Source organism: Babylonia areolata, chromosome 27 (genome assembly GCF_041734735.1).
Source record: "Babylonia areolata isolate BAREFJ2019XMU chromosome 27, ASM4173473v1, whole genome shotgun sequence".
In the NCBI taxonomy this organism is placed as follows: Eukaryota; Metazoa; Mollusca; class Gastropoda; order Neogastropoda; family Buccinidae; genus Babylonia; species Babylonia areolata.
Window position 1 is genome coordinate 24,296,726 of NC_134902.1, and position 5,000 is coordinate 24,301,725.

At 51.4% G+C, this 5,000-nt stretch overlaps 1 protein-coding gene across 1 annotated transcript in view; it reads right to left on the bottom strand.

The window, feature by feature from the left end:
- Positions 1–5,000, bottom strand: part of LOC143301538 (ras-related and estrogen-regulated growth inhibitor-like) — a 43,746-nt gene that overhangs the window by 20,511 nt on the left and 18,235 nt on the right. The window lies entirely within an intron of this gene.

Sequence of the window (5,000 nt, forward strand, 5' to 3'; positions counted from 1 at the left end):
TCCATCGAACGCTGACATGGATTACAGGATCTTTAACGTGCGTATTTGATCTTCTGCTTGCATATACACACGAAGAGGGATCAGCCGGTCTGCACATGTGTTGACCTGGGAGATCGGAAAATTCTCCACCCATTACCCACCAGGCTCCGTTACCGAGATTCGAACCCAGGACCCTCAGATTGAAAGTCCAACGCTTTAACCACTCGGCTATTGCGCCCGTCACTGGACAGGTCAATACGGGAGTGACATTCCTTCCCACACTGCGCACAGATGAAGTCTGATGCTCGGCTGTCTGTGTCTGTCTGGTTGGCTTTGTGCTTTTCTCCTGAAAGTCTCTTAGCCTGGGAACGCTGGTCAATCATCTCTTCGAACAAGGAGAGAACTTTCTGCACCAGTCTGCCCGACCCATTTATTACCCCCCCCCCCCCTCTCCTTTTACTTATTTCCTATTTCCTATCCTGTCTGGTACTATCCATTCAGGAAATTCCTGAGCAGGTAAGAGAGTAGGGCAGGGGAGGGGGGGGGGGGTACGGGTGGGGTGAGTAGAATGGTTGGGCTTGGGAATTAGGACAGTGCTGGAGGGGGTGGGGGGAGGGGGAGGAGGAAAGGGTAGGTATGGAGTGAGTATAACAGTGGAAGGGGGGAAGGGTTTTTGATGAGGTAGAGTGTGGTTACGAGAGGGCGTACGGGTGTAAGGGAGAGTTGGAGAATAGGTAAAAAGAAAGGACTGCGGAGGTTGTTTGTTGCATATCTGTTATGCATATGTGTGTGTGTGTGTGTGTGTGTGTGTGTGTGTGTGTGTGTGTGAATGCGTGTCTGCATGTTTTTACATTTATTTGCTTATTTATCATCATTGTTGTCTTTTTTTTTTCGCTTACAGTTGACTTCATCAAGATTTTGCGCCTTATAAATATTATTATTAGTAGTATTTCTATGTATCTATTATTTATTATTTATTTATTTATTTTATTTATTTATTTATTTTCTCAAGGCCTGGCTAAGCGCGTTGGGTTACGCTGCTGGTCAGGCATCTGCTTGGCAGATGTGGTGTAACGTATATGGAATTGTCCGAACGCAGTGACGCCTCCTTGAGCTACTGATACTGATATTGACAGAGGAAGAGCTGTACGCAGGATCGGGGTGGGGAGGGGAGGGGGGTGAAGGGAGGGGGGTTGCGGTGGGGGGGGGGGGGGGGCAGAGTAGGACAGCGGTGGGGGGGGGGGGGGGGAGAAAAGGAGAGGGAGTGTGAACAGAGGGAAGGGGGGCGGGGGGAGTGTAGGACAGGGCGTGGGGTATGGGGTGTGGCTGGACAGTGGAAGAGTACACCTGGGAAGGAGCTGGACAGGTAAAGGGGGCAGGAGAGTTAATTAGGGGTGTAGGGGATGGGCTACTAGCAGGGAGTGTGAACAGGGGGAAGGGGGGCGGGGTCAGGGAAAGGGGGTAATGAGAGGGGGTGAGATTATGGGATGGGGTATGGTGGGGGGCGAGGGAGGGGGGGGGGGATTGCCCCAAAGACTGCTTGTTCTCCTTGATAGTGTGGCGAAAATTGCACGTGGTATTGTCATGAATTATGCTTTTGCCTTCGTGAATGGATTGAAATAGTATTCAGCTACTGAAGTGATATAAAGCAGAATGTGCTCCTTTATCGATTAATCTATTTACGTATTTATCTATTTATTTATCTGTCTATTTATTTGTGCAGTTATGTATTGTTTCTTTCTTTGTTGTTTCTGTATTAACGAAAACAAAAACCTTACATAATGCCCTATTGTGCCTAATTGTTTGTACAATTTATTCGTTTGGAAAGAAAACCCCCACTTTCTTTGCAAGGGGGTAAAAGGACTGGGCAGGGGGGGGGGGGGGGATAGTGTGTGTGTGTGTGTATGTGTGTGTGTGTGTGTGTGTGTGTGTGTGTGTGTGTGTGAAAATTGATAGTGGGTTACCTCCTCATACCTCATACATCATTCCCTCGACCGCTGGGGTCGTTGGGGGGACATGAGGAAGATGTCATAGCTCGCCACGCCGTTCTGTTGGCAGCTGTTGTAAGGAGATCTGGCATCGTCATTTTGGTCCATTCCTTGACGTTGTCGGACCAGCTCTTCCTCTGCCGCCCCTGTCTGCGCCCTCCCTCTACAGTCCCTTGCAGGATGGTTGGTTGGTGAAAATGGTGTTTATAATTTGATTGGATGGCATTGTATTGGGAAAAAAATGTTGCCAAAATTTGGCTAGTTAGGTTAGGTCAGTTAGGTACATCTTCAGAATCACACCCAATGATGTGATAAGACACTCTAGGGAGAGCTGGACACTGGAAAGCACAAGGGTCTTCAGAGAAGAAGCTCCCCTCAGTCAAGTGTTTCGGCCCTTAACTTGTTACTACTACTCTAAGGGGGCCGGGCCGCACCCAGGTCATGACTCATGGATGCCCTTGTATTGCCGCCTTTTTTTTTTTCAACTCCGTTCTTTGGAGAGAAATGTGCTTGTCTGTCTTCCATTTCCATTGTTTATGTAAAGCGTCTCGCGTAGATTAGGTCAGTTGGAATGTAACCTGGGGAGGGGGGGAGGGGAAGGGGGGGGAGGAGGAGATGGGGTTGGGGTGGGGGGAGGGCAGCGAGAGTAGGAGTACGACAGGGGAGAGAGGGGGGAGGGGTTAGGACAGGGGAGGGAGTATTGTGCGAGGGTAAGGACGGGAGAAAGGGTGAGGGAGTAGGATATGGGAGAGAGTAGGGGGGTGGGGTGGGGAGGGGGGAGGGGGGATACTAGGACAGGGGATAGTAGGGTAGGGGGGGGGGGGTGTCTATGGGGGCGAGAGTAGGTGATGGTTTGGGACAGGGAGTTATACAAAGTGGTGAGGTTACGAGGCATGGAAGTGGGGAGGGTAGGAGTGGGGAATGAGGAGAAGAGGGGGCTACTGAGAGGAAAATATGCATGGAATGTATTAACTCTCTCCATACGAACGGCGAAAGAGACGACGTTAACAGCGTTTCACCCCAATTACCACCATCAAAATATTGCAAGAGGAAGGCTCTTACACTGAAGAGGTGAATGTTGACAAAGAATACCACAATTCTGACGACGGAAGCTAAAGGTTGGGTCATTCAGACACCCACTGGACATCCGAGGGGTCTGTGTAGAGGAGAAGAGAGGACTGGCCGTACTGAGTGAGTTAAAATAAAAGCAGAAACGTGCGTGTGCATCGGTGGGGAGACCCTTTAGGTCAGAAGACAGAAATTCGAATAATATCGGTGGGGAACCGAAACAGCTGGGGGTGTGGGGTGCGAGGGAGGGGGACGATGGGGGAGGGCAGTTAAGGACATTAACTGGTCCCCCAGGGGATCATTTAGGACACGCATTAAAGAAGGGGTTGGGAACGATTGGGGATTTCACACAGGGATAATTGGTGGCTGTGGCAGAAAGGCCAGTTTTGCACCTTTCTGCCTCCCCCCCCAACCCCCCCCCCCCACCCCCCCCCCCCGCACACACACACACATTTTTATATACAGACACATAGACCGTCCGAAAGACAGACAAGACAGCCAGCAAACCAGCTAGCCGGAGGGGCGGCAGAAGGTATAAGGAAGGAGAAGGGGGAATTCGTACAGTGACGATATGGCTAATGGCGCGTGCAATGCGTTTCACAGCGTGTGAACGGGAAAGGCTCGAGACTTTGACACGTCCGTCAGGGGGCACTGCTGCCCATGACAGTGAGCACGTCTCCAGACCTCCCCCAGGATGTGGGAAGGGAGGGTGGGTGTGTGTGTGGGTGGGGGGGGGGGGGGGGGGTGGGGGGGGTGGGGGGGGGGGGGGGGTGGATGGGTGGCTAGGGGGGGATGGAGGAGGGAGGGAAGGTGTGAGACGAGTTTGAGGGCAGAAGTAGGGTTATTGGATGAAGGGATGGGTTTAAGAAAAGGAGGGCGGGGAGAGGGGTTATGGGGGGGTGTTGATCGGCCCTGTCTGTCTGACTGACTCTGTGTGCGTGTGTATGTGTGTGTGTGTGTGGGAGGGGGGGGTGGAGGGGCCGTGGTATAACATTTTTTGCCTTTGTGCACACACACACACACACACACACAGTCAGACAGACAGACCGGGACGTTTAACAGCCCCCATAGCCCCTCTCCCCTCCCCCCTTTTCCAAAACCAATCCAGCACACACACACACACACACACACACACACACACACACACTGACACATTCATGCACACACACCTATTCACCCACCCAAACACACACACACGCGCACGTGCGTACGCACACACTGACACACACACACACACACACACACACACACCCCGCCCGCTCCCACCCCGTCCATACACACACACACACACACACACACACACACATGCATACACACACACACCTAACCACCACCACCCCCACACCCCCACGAAGCAGCAGGACGAGCATGTTTACAGTAGGGCACTAAGCGCAGTAAAGCCCTCTGCTAATTGTTGCTTAAAATAAGCTCCCTCTCCTCCCTACTCTCTGCATCTGAATGCCAGACTGTTTGCACTTTTGGATCAGCGCTGTCTGCTGCTCAGTCCAGCTTTTCTTGGTTAACTTTCTTCCTTTGTTAGTATACTCGCTCTGTCTGTGTGTCTGTCTTTCTCTCGACGCACGCGCGCGCGCGCACACACACACACACACGTATATATTATACATCACATCATATCATAATATATCACACCATATGTTTAGCGAAATTTGCTGTGAAATTAATAAAAACTGTAAAAGTCTTTGACAGTGTCCACAGACCATCATTCTGGAAGATCGGAAGTCTTGTCATCCCCCTAAAAAGTCATATCAGCCATAAATCAGGTCTATAACAACTCGTGAGTGCCACGTCAGGACAGAAGATGGCTTCAGCGACTGGTTTTGAAAGTCCCCACTGGCGTCAGACAAGGATGTGTCCTCTCTCCACTCCTCTTCCCACCAGCCAATGACTGGGTGCTGAAGCATGCAACTCAAGAAAAAGAGATCCAGCGGACTGAGGAAAAGAACT